The 12,682-nt window shown below is 42.3% G+C and overlaps 1 protein-coding gene and 1 pseudogene across 1 annotated transcript in view; one reads left to right on the forward strand and one right to left on the reverse strand.

Annotated features, from left to right (window-relative positions):
- The window catches only part of TLN2 (talin 2), a 434,110-nt gene that overhangs the window by 229,375 nt on the left and 192,053 nt on the right, over positions 1–12,682 (reverse strand). The gene's annotated exons all lie outside the window — the stretch shown is intronic.
- Positions 6,478–9,990, forward strand: LOC102240382 (annotated as a pseudogene).

A 12,682-nucleotide genomic window follows, 5' to 3' on the forward strand; every position in this document is an offset into this window, starting at 1 on the left:
TGTGTTTCTCTCACATTGATATTTCTGTCTTTCCCTCTCTCTAAAAATCAATGGGAAAATATCCTCAGGTGAGGATTATTTTTAAAAAAGTGGCACTGGACAAATTGCTTATCTGAAAAAATATTACGTTAGATCATACTTAATACTAATACCACAATAACATTTATTTAAATTAAAAATTCTATTTTTAAAATAAAAGCATTGCACAGTAAGATTTATGCAATTTACTTGAGTCAGGGAATAAAAGATCTTTCTAAGTAAAAACAATGGAAGAGCAGAAGTCACAGAGACATTTCATGATATAAAAAGTAAAAACATTATTAAGTCAAAAGATAAGCAATGAGCTTTGAAAATATATCTGTAGCATATGAGAAAAGTTACTATCTACCAGAGATAAACTAGATAAAACTGAAGAAAAAATAAAATAAAATATGCTACTACAAAATGGTTAAAGAATAGTAACACATTTATCACAAAAGAATACTAATAGCATGACAATAAAAGGTAAAAATAAAGTTAATCCTTAATAACACCTTTAAAATACAAATCCAAACCAGACATTCTCTATCATGTTAGCAGGGATCTAAACACTCATCATGCTGGCAAGAAACACAGTGAAACATACACTCTCCTCCATAGGAGGTACAATTTGGGGGCAGTCAATATGGCAATATTCTTTAAGAATCTTAAATAGGGACACTCTCTTTAGATGTATCATTTCATTTCCAGGAGTCTATTGAAAGGAAATAATTAGAAATAAGTATTTATGTGTTAGGATAAGCATCACTGCTTTTTTCATGAGCAGAACATGAAATAATAAACTACACCTAAAAGACAAAAAAAAAATCCACCTAAACATTAGTGAAATTTTTTGAAAATTCTACATTTATTAAAGAAATTTAGATGATGGTGAAAAATTCCTCACCATAAAAGCAGTACTAGGAAATTTTATAGGAAATTTCTACAAAACTGTCAGGAAATTGATTCTCCTAATTGTACACAAACTCATTCTAACAGAAAAAGGATAATAAAGAGAAGAATTCCTTACATTATTCTATGATGACAATATAATCTCATTCCAAAATGCAATTAACACATTCTGTGAAAGAAATATTACTAGTCTATTTCACTCATGAATTCGGGTGCAAAAATCCTAAGCTAGATATTTGCAAACCAAATTCAACAGTATGTATAAAAGATTATACAGCATAAACAAATAGGGGCCATCCCACCTAAGAAGAATAGTTTTAATAATAGAAAAATTCTTCAGTGTAATTCACCACATTAACAAATTAAAAAAGAATAACCATATCATTTTATTAAATGAAAAACATTTTTCATTTAATAAAAAAATACGCACTTTTTTACATTCAGTATTATTTTGTATTAGTTCCAGGTGTATAGCACAGTGGCTAGACAATCACATACGTTAGAAAGTATTCCCTGATATTACTAGTACCCACCTGGTACCATGCATAGTTATTACAATACTAGAGGCCTGGCTGGCAATCGATGTGCAAGCATCTGGCGTGGAAGGGCAGGTCCCAGCTGACCTCTGGGCCCTGGGCAGCACCTGGGCCTCCAGGACCCTGCATACCCCCCTCCGCCTGAGTCACGGCACCCAATCCCCACATGGAGATGCAGTGAGCGCGGCCAGACGCCGCAGGCCGGGGTGCAGCGTGGGCCTCTGGGCTGCATTGGGCAGCACCTGGGCCTCCAGGACCCTGCATGCCCCCCTCTGCCTGAGTCACGGCGCCCAATCCCCACGTGGAGATGCAGTGAGCACGGCCAGATGCCGCAGGCCGGGGTGCAGCGTGGGCCTCTGGGCTGCCCAGCAGCACCACACAGAAGCCGGAAGGGCAGTGCGCTCTCCCCTGGCTGGCCTCGCAGATCGGCTCCTGCGCAAAACCACGGGGAGCCCTACCAGCTCCTGTGGCTGCAGCCCAGCTCACCTGGAAGACATGGCGTCCCAGGGGAGGGTAGCAGGGGGAGTGAGAGCGAACTTGGCGGACACCCCGCATTCTCAGCGCACCTCCATCCCATCCGTCCTGCCCCCAGGCAGCCAGCAAGAGGTAGCAGTGCGTCACCAATGCCTGCCATGTTCTGCGCCGCCCCCTGGTGGTCAGTGCTGGCTGCAGCCCAGCTCACCTGGAAGACCTGGAGTCCCAGGGGAGGGTAGCAGGGGGAGTGAGAGTGAACTCGGCGGACACCCCGCATTCTCAGCGCACCTCCATCCCGTCAGTAGGTACCAGCCCCCAGGTAGCCGGCAAGAGGTCGCAGTGCGTCGCCAATGCCTGCCATGTTCTGCGCCGCCCCCTGGTGGTCAGTGCACATCAGTGCACATCATTGGTTGAATGACTGCCTGAGGGGACAATTTGCATATTAGGCTTTTATTATATTGGATAATTGATTTATTCTGCCCTCCCCGGGCTTTCCCTGAGTAGCCAATGGGAAGGGTAGCGGTCGTACGCTAATTACCATGTTTCTCTTTTATTAGTGTAGATTATTGACTATATATTCCCTATGCTGTACTTTACATCCCTGTGACTATTCTGTAACTATCAATCTGTACTTCTCAATGCCTTCACCTAAATTTTATTGTCTTTAAATTCTGGCTTTCTCACTTTATAAATGATTTATCGTTTGCTGTGTTTTGATTTCCTAAAATTTGTGCATATACAGTAGACAATCTCATAGTCAACTTCTTCTTAACCAACTTAACAAATTAAAAGCAACTCTTCAATGGGTGGGCTACAACCACATTGCATGGTATGCCTACCAGAGTGTTTGCTCTTAAACCTCTTCAAGCCAGTTATATTGATTATGTATTTATATATCTAAATGTGACATGGAACAACAAAATATGAGCACAAAAAGAACTGCTGTTTGAATAAAAACTCTGTAGAATGTTTTGGTGAATTGCTAAAAAAGAAAATTGCTGTCAAGTGAGGTGAGGTCCAGACAATTGTCAATGAATTGGGAGATTTTTTTTTTTTTTAATATAAAAAGGGTTTATACTGCCCTGATCGGTTTGGCTCAGTGGATAGAGCGTCGGCCTGCGGACTGAAGGGTCCCAGGTTCGATTCCAGTCAGGGGTGTGTGCCTTGGTTGAGGGCACATCCCCAGTGGGAGGTCTGCAGGAGGCGGCTGATCGATGTTTCTCTCACATCGATGTTTCTAACTCTCTATACCTCTCCCTTTCTCTCTGTATGTGACATGGAACAACAAAATATGAGCACAAAAAGAACTGCTGTTTGAATAAAAACTCTGTAGAATGTTTTGGTGAATTGCTAAAAAAGAAAATTGCTGTCAAGTGAGGTGAGGTCCAGACAATTGTCAATGAACTGGGAGATTTTTTTTTTAATATAAAAAGGGTTTATACTCACTACTCCTCAAATATCTTTTAAAGTCACACTCTATTTTAATGAACCCTAAATAGGAAATTATAGACTCTAAAGCATGGAAGTGACTCATGATGGAAAGATGTTGCAGAACTCCAATTTCACTCATCATCAGAGAAGTTTGTTAAAGACAGGTAAATATTTTAAATCAATTTAAACATATGTGTTTCAGGTTAAGACATTTTATGATCCTCAGCTTTAATTGACTTTTGTTGACAAACTAGTTACAAGACTAATTAAACTAATTTTGACAAACTAATTGTAAGTCTGGTCATGTCAGATCGGGGGCTTCCTCTGCATTTGTTTTATAATGGAGGAGGAAATGTTTTTTTGAGCAGAATGGTGGTAGGGTGGTCGGGTGCAGAGGAGAAAAGGGAAAAATTCGAGAAAACTAGAAAAAAAGGCTATTGAGATTTCTAAGCAGCAAAATTAAAAGTCTGTGCAAAAAATTTTAGACTATTTAGGTGCTGTGATAGCTAATTATAAGGTCAGTACAATATTGTAAATGTCTCATTTCCAAAAAACACCACAAAAGAGTTAACAAAAAATTTAGCAAGTGGTCATTTAATCTAGTTGATAAATATCATGCTATATAGCAGCAAAGCTTATATATACATAGTCAGTTTTATAAAACACTAGAGGCCCGGTGCACAAATATTTGTGCCCTCGGGGGGATCCCTCAACCCGGCCTGTGCCCTCTCGCAGTCTGGGACCCCTCGGGTCTTTTAAAGTCACACTCTATTTTAATGAACCCCAAATAGGAAATTATAGACTCCAAAGCATGGAAGTGACTCATGATGGAAAGATGTTGCAGAACTCCAATTTCATTCATCATCAGAGAAGTTTGTTAAAGACACGTATGTATTTTAAATCAATTTAAACATGTGTTTCAGGTCAAGACATTTTATGATCCTCAGCTATAACTGACTTTTGTTGACAAACTAGTTACAAGTCTAATTAAACTAATTTTGACAAACTAATTTTAAGTCTGGTCATGTCAAATCGGGGGACTTCCTTTGCACTTGTGTTATAATGGAGGAGGAAATGTTTTTTTTTTAGCAGAATGGTGGTAGGGTGGTCGAGTGCAGAGGAGAAAAGGGAAAAATGCGAGAAAACTAGAAAAAAAAGGCTATTGAGATTTCTAAGCAGCAAAATTAAAAGTCTGTGCAAAAAATTTTAGACTATTTAGGTGCTGTGATAATTAATTATAAGGTCAGTACAATAATGTAAATGTCTCAATTCCAAAAAAAAAAAAAAACACAAAAGAGCTAACAAAAAATTTAGCAAGTCATCATTTAATCTAGTTGATAAATATCATGCTATATAGCTGCAAAGCTTATATATATATATAGTAGGTCAGTTTTATAAAACATTTTTATTAAGGCTTAGGTGACAATTTCACAATATACAAATAAATTTTTATGTATGTATATACCTTTGAAACAGCCATGGCAATCAAGATAATAAACATACCCATTACTCTCAAAAGTTTTCCTGAACCCCTTGGTAAATCCTTCCTCCCAACTCTTGCTTTCCATTGTCCTCATACAACCAATGGTCTATTTTCTGTCACTATACTTTAGTTCACATTTTCTAAAATTTTCACGTGGACGGAATCATGTAACATGCACTTTTACTGGCTTTGTTCACTCAGCATAATTATTTTGAGAGTCACCCATTTTGCTGCATACATCAATAGTTCATTTCTTTTAATTACTGAGTTATATTCCCTTGAATGGATATAGCACAATTTATTGATCCTTTTACGTGTACAGGGACATTTAAGTCGTTTCCAATTTGGGGCTATTATAAAGAGAGCTCATAGTCACAGGTGCATGTGTCCACTGTCCTGCCTTTGACATTCATGTTCACGTCTTCATGAGGACAAAACTTACATTTCTTGGGTAAATATTGAGGAGTAGAATGTCTGGGACATATGATAGGAGTTATGTTTATTCAAAGAGTGATGCTGGGCAACTGTTTATCTGCAAAAATTAAGTTATATCATATCTCATACTATATACAATAAAATGTATATGAATTACAAGTTAGATTTAAAAAATAAAAGCATAGGACATGAAAAGCTGAAGAAAACACCAAAGAGGTTGTACCATTTCACATTCTGCCAACGCGTGTGAGCCTAATTTGTTCCCTGTCAGCTGTTTGTAAGTTTTACAGGACACAGGACCCACTGGCTATGCAACACATACTATACACGGCTTTTGTAGTTTTGTAAGACACAGGACCCATTGGCTATGACAACACAGCTTTGCCTAATTTAAAGGAACCAGAGCATAAGTTGCACATTCTCAGTAATTATGAAGGTGGATTTTTAATTTCTGCCCTTTCCCTGTTGCACAGATCATAATAAAAAGCAGCAAAATACATTGATAAGAACAGCAGCATACATTTATTCAGTGTTTTCCATGGGCTTGGTTCTATGTAAACCATGTTGTAAATACCCTATAAAAACCCTATGAAGGTAAACACTAAAATAAAATCACCAAACCCATTTGATAGGTGAATAAACTGAGGGAAAGAGAGAAAAAAAATTACTAATCGTCACAGAGCTAATGAGTGGCAGGACCAGGATTTGAACAAGGAAGTCTGAGCCCCAAGCTTTAGCTTTTAACTATTACCTGTATCCCCTGTTACCACCCACACATTCCTGAGTTCTGGTTACTTCTCTTACAAAGCTATGAATAATCCCTAACATTTATTTCCAGTTCTACCTTAGACAACTGACTTCATATCTTTAGGAAAGAGATGATGTAATAGCCCTGGAATATCATTTTGCACTAATGTGTTAGAGCAAATGCTGAATCCGTACAATACAGGCAATCCCTCTTGTCTGCAGTGTTGCTTTCCATGGTTTCAGTTACCTGAAGTCAACTGAGACCTGAAAAAATTATATGGAAAATGTGAGAAATAAATAATTTGTAAGTTTTAAATTTCACTGTTCTGAGTAGTGTGATGAAATCTCACACCTTCCGGCTCCATCCTGTCCTAGACATCCCTTTGTCCAGTGTATCCACATTGTATATGCTATCTGCCCATTAGTCACTTAGTAGCCATCATGGTATCAGATAGGTTATGAGAAAGATAGCCACCACATTCGTGTATCTTTTAGTACAGAATTATATGGTTACTAGAGGCCCGGTGCACAGCGTTCGTGCACTGGGGGCAGGGGGAGGGGGGGTCCCTCAGCCAGGCCTGCGCCCTTTCACAGTGATGTCTGCCTGCCACCAGCTTAGGTCTGCTCTGGGCAGGCGGACATTCCCCAAGGGGTCCTTAGCGCTGCTGCGGAAGCGGGAGAGGCTCCTGCCACAACCGCTGCACTCGCCAGCCAGCCATGTGGCTTCTGGCTGAGCAGCACTCCCTGTGGGGGAAGGCTGTTTCAAAAGCAGGCAGAATCATTATCCACCGTATCCCATGCTGCTGTGATTTTACAAAACCCAATCCTGTTACTAAAAGGCATTACCAAAAAAGCCCAGGCTGGTCGTTAACCAGGTTAGCAATGGGTTCTGTTTTAAGAACTTTTTGGTATTCATTGTCATCCTCCTCAAAGGTAAAACGAAGGGTAATAGTACAGCCACATCTTTGTCTAAACAGAGCCTAAGAATCCAATAGGGACAGAGGGCAGTGCTTGCATTGAGAAAGCCTGGAAAACAACACCTCCTAGCAGCAGCAGACTGTGACATCGACCGTGTTACACAGAATATTGACTCATAATCAAAAAAAAAGAAGAAAGGTTGGAGAAAATAATCAGCATCTCCCAGCACTCTGAGAAGAGAAAGGAAACTGCTCTACTGGCAAAATTATGTCCCAGTACAGAGGTCTTAGATTGTTCAACGACAAACCAACAGGTTATAATACCTACTAGGTGCATAGCACTGGGCTTAGACAGGAGGGGGACAGGTGGACAAGTCGGGGGTGGGGGTTGCATACCAACAAGAAAGAGGAAACAAGATCTCTACCCCAATTTGGAGTTTATCACCAAGTTGGGGAAAGGGCCGGAACTGATCATGACACACTCAGTGCCAGATCTACAGTCATTCACCACCGACACCTTTGCTCACACTGACTAAGTACAGCCACTGTGCCAAGTCCTTTCCAAACACCGTCTCCTGGAACCCTCCCCGAATCATGGGAGGCAGGCACTGCTCATCCCCTTTTTACAGATTATTATACTGATTGGGGAAAGCTCAGGGACTTTCTCTTGACCATGTATCTAGTAGGTGCTAGAGTTGGGGTTCCAAAGCTTCTGTTTAGCTACTAGATAGTAAAACTCCCCAGAGCCTTCAGAAACGCAATGATCCCTCTGGTCAGGGAGGGCCTGGAAGGCTTCCTGCAGGAAGAAGAGAAATGAGTGTCCAGAGAAACTGAAGGGAAAGAGGCCAAGAGCACTAGGAGATAAGGAAAGGCCTTCAGACAAAGGCTGGACAACTACCTAGTGGAACGTGGTCAAATAAAGTCACAAATGTTCACCAGTCACTTCACATGCCAGGCCCTGGTGACACAGGCATGGTCCCTTGCCCTCCAGGGACTTGCCATGTACTGATGGAGGCAAACACCCCCAGGTGTCTGGGGAGAATGGGTCTTCAGTCACAACTACTCCTGAGGCTCTGGCACAACCGGTGATCCACACCTGAGCCTAGAACAGGTGTTTCTCTTTCCCAGATGGCATGGCTGCCATAAGTCAATAGTATAAAGTCAGTTCTCAATTCCTGCACCTCGTCAGCTTTGAGCTTTTAGTGTTTTTCTCAAATATGATTGCATTATCTCAAATTAGGAGAGGAAGAAAAGGCTTTAAAATATTTGAATATCATCCTATTTTAAATTGGATTATAGAATATAAATGTGATCATAATATATAATTGCACCCCTCCCTCTTCCCTTCCAGTCATTATGTGGGAAAAGGATAAGGCAAGTGCCAGCAAAGGTACTGGGGGTGGGGGTGTGGTGGCATGGTGGCCCCAAACAGCGAAAAACTAGGTAAGGAACCCAATGGTGTTAAACTGGAATTTCAAGTATTGGTGTGAATTCACGGTTTTCAAAATAGAGAGATGAATGAACAGACAGACACACCCACAGACACATAAATGTATGTGTTTAATAGTAGTACTACTGTGTGTGTATATAGACAGACCGTCATTCCTCATTATTTGTAGATTCTATAGTTGCAGATTCACTGACTCACTCAAATGTAATCACAACATTAAAACTCAGAGAATGGCCACTGCCGTCACGCACGCCGCTAGGTGGAGAGGCTGAGCCTGCACTCTCTCCTCCTTCCTCCCAGCCTCCCGCTGTTGGTAGGACCTGTCTGCCACTGCCTCTGTGACCAGCCATTGCTCACTAGGGCAGGATGCCCCCAAAACAGGAGTTGATGTTATTAAGCCACCCCCAATCATTGGAAGATTTGGAAACTCCTTGAAAAGTAGTATTGTTGGATGGCCAAATGTTGGGAAATCTACCTCCTTCGATGTATGCACTAACCGATACTCAGGCTTTAGCAGAAAACGCCCCCTTCGGCCCTGCTGACCCTAATGAGAGCAGAGCCTGTGCCAGATGAAAGGCTTTATTTCCTCTGCCAGGACCACAGACCAGCAAGCAAAATCCCGGCCTTTCTAAATGCAGGGGGTAGTGCTCGTCTCAGTGGACAAGGCCTGGGAAATGCCTTCTTATCTCATATTAGTGCCTGTGATGGAGTCTTTCATCTAACACGAGCTTTCGAAGATGCTGGTATCACCCATGTTGAAGGAAGTGCAGGTCCTATCCCAGACGTAGAAATAATACTCGAAGAGCTCCAGCTTAAAGATGAGGAAATGACTGGGCCCGTTACAGATAAACTAGGAAAAGTGTCTGTGAGAGGAGGAGGTAAAAAACTAAAACCCGAATATGACATTTGTGTTAAGTCAAATCCTGGGTTAGAGAGCAAAAGAAACCTGTTCACTTCCATCATGATTTGAATGACAAAGAGATTGAGCGTTGAAAACACACTTACTCTTGACTTCAGAACCAATGGTCTACTTGGTTAATCTTTCTGAAAAAGACGACATTAGAAAGAAAAACAATGGTTGATAAAAATTAAAGAGTGGGTGGGCAGGTCTGGCCCAGGTGCCTTGGTCATTCCGTTCAGTGGGGCCTGGGAACTGGAGTGGCAAGAACTGAGTGCTGAGGAGAGGCAGAAGCATCTGGAAGCCCACGTGACACAGAGCGCTTTGCCACAGACCATGAAGGCTGAGGGTGCAGCGCCCAGCCAGCTAGAATACTTTCTCACTGCAGCCCCTCGAAGTGCGTGCATGGACCCAGGAGAGGGACGAAGGCTCCTCAAGCTGCAGGAAAGAGTCACACAGATTTTCAGAAAGGATTCACTATGGCTGAAGTCATGAAATATGAAGATTTTAAAGAGGAAGATTCTGAAAATGCAGTCAAGGCCGCTGGGAAGTACAGACAACAAGGCAGAAATTATATTGTTGGAGATGGAGATATTATGTTCTTCAAATTTAATACACCTCAGCAATAGAAGAAGAAATACGTTTTAAGTATTACTCAGATAAACGTAAAATTTCCAAAAGGCCTATGATTTTTTTTTTACATTTAAATTTCTAAAATCTGAAGGGTCACACAAAGGTGGGGGTGGGATCTTCTACAAACAGAATTATTTTTGTTTTAAAACTAAAATATGGTGGCCCTGCCAGTGAGGCTCAGCAGTTGAGTGTCGACCTATGAACCAGGAGGTCATGGTTTGATTCCCGGTCAGGGTACATGCCCAGGTTGCAGGCTCCATCCCCAGTAGGGGGCATGCAGGAGGCAGCCCATCAATGATCCTCTCTCACTGATGTTTCTATCTCTCTCTCCCTCTCCCTTCTTCTCTGATATCAATAAAAATATATTTTAAAAAAGAAAGAGGGACTTCAGAAGTGAAATGACTTAAAAAAAATTAAAATACTGTGTACATCCAATGAAATGCCAGTTCTCTAAAGGCAAAGTGAACAGCTTTGCCCTTCATGTGATTGAGACCCTACTCCAAACTGTAGAAGTTTTTCAGGAACCATATTACTCTCAGGATACTTCATTGATCTCCATCATGTACGCCAACCAACCCTGACACATTTTTCTTTTTATTTTTTGTTAATCCTCACCAGAGGATGTTTTTTCCATTGCTTTTTCAGAGAAAGTAGAAGGGAGGGAAGAGGGGAGGGATGGTGGAAGAAAAAGAGGGAGAAAGAAAGAGACAGAGAAGCATCGATCAAACCGTCAAACCTCAGAGGGAAGGTAGGGGAGGGTGGGGATAAGGGGGAGAGATCAACCAAAGGACTTATATGCAAGCATATAGGCCTAACCAATGGACACAGACGACAGGGGGGTGAGGGCATGAGTGGGGGGGATGGAGGGGTAACGTGGGGATAAGGACACATATATAATAACTTAATCAATAAAAAAAAGAGAGAGAGACATCGATATGAGAGAGACACATCAATTGGTTGCCCCCCACATGAGCCCTGAACAGGGCAGGGAGTGAACCTGCAACCCAGGTACATCTAGAATCAAACTAGAATCAAACCTGAGACCCTTGGGTGCCCGGGCCAGTGCTCTAACCACTGAGCTTGCTCCTTTTTGAATCTAGAGATAATGCATGTTTTACGGTATTCCAGATGTCTACACTCAATAAAACATTTGTAAAAACAAACTCATAGCCCTTTCCTGATTATTTTTCCTGGTTATTTGTGGACACAGGCAAAGTGGTAAAAACCTTGATTTGCCCAATGTACACATTCCCAGCTGAGGTCCAAGACAACAATGTTCTGCCTTTTGGTCTCAGCTCTCAGACTGTAAACAACTGTCCTTTTTGCGGTTTATTCAATGTCATGACTTTCGAATTTTTGTGTTTTTGCTGGTGATTCAGCTGTTTAAAATGTCCCCAAGCATCGCGCTATCTAGTTCCTAAGTGCAAGAAGGCTGTCATGTGCCTTATGGAAAAAATATGTTAGCTAAGCTTCATTCAGGCTGCAGTTAGAGTTCTGTTGGCCATTGAGTTTAATGTTAGTGAATCAACCGTATATATTAAATATAGTGTCTCTAAGCAGAAATGCACACACAATGAAAACATTTTGAAGAGGACGCATAACAGCGCAGTAAGTATGAGGAGGAAGGAAGCACAGGAGCAGCATTCCTCTCCACTAACGCTTCACCCAGCACTACAGCAAGCACGCCCAGCGGAGCCACACACCGCCGGCACTGCGCTGCCTCTGTCCTCCCCGCACAGCCACAGTTCCTGCACGAGTTCTCCACACTGACGGGCCCCCGATTACTTACCTTGTTCCTCTTCTGGCCTCTGCCCAGCATGGACAAGGTCACTCCTGCCTTCCCTGCTGATAAAACAGGCATCCCCTTTCCAGTCCTTGCCTGTCTGCACAGCACCGGACAATACTGGCCACTCCAGGGGACTCCCTCAATCTGTCTGACCCACTCCTTCTTAGTCTCCTCTGCCGGCTCTCTTCCTTCCTTAAGCCTCATGGTTCTCGAGTTCTCTCCTAGTCCCTCTCCTCCTTCTCTGCACCCTTGGCTGGTGGATTTCACCTGCTCTCATCAGATCTGCACACAGAAGCCAGGCCTGTCCCCTGTGCTCCTTATCCAACTCTACACTGTCTCTCCCTAAGATCTTCCACAAGCATATCAATTTCATCTCATTCAAAATGAGCTCATCCCTTCACCCCTGCCACCACCCCTCCCAAACCTGCTTCCCTCCCTGAGTTGCTCATCTCAGTGGCACCAACATCCACCCAATTGCTAACCAGAAATGAGAGAATTATCCATAACATGAGTCTCTCTTGCATACCCACATGCAACCCCTCAAGTCTGACAACGTTAACTCCTAAGTGACTCTCAAATCTGTCCTCTTCTCCTACTCAAGGACACCATCATCTTCTGCCCAAATTATTGCAACAGCTTCCCTACTGGGTCCCCCCCACACACACACACATCTTTTCTTGAACACACACCACATCTCAGCCAGTGGTCTTCCTCAAGTTCATGTCTGACTAGATCCCACTTAGATTAAACCAGCGGTTCTCAACCTGTGGGTCGCGACCCCTTTGGCGGTCAAACGACCCTTTCACAGGGGTCGCCTAAGACCAGCCTGCATATCAGATATTTACATTACGATTCATAACAGTAGCAACATTACAGTTATGAAGTAGCAACGAAAATAATTTTATGGTTGGGTCACAACATGAGGAACTGTATTTAAAAGGCCAGAAGGTTGAGAACCACTG

Source organism: Myotis brandtii, unplaced genomic scaffold, assembly GCF_000412655.1.
Source record: "Myotis brandtii unplaced genomic scaffold, ASM41265v1 scaffold144, whole genome shotgun sequence".
NCBI lineage: Eukaryota > Metazoa > Chordata > Mammalia > Chiroptera > Vespertilionidae > Myotis > Myotis brandtii.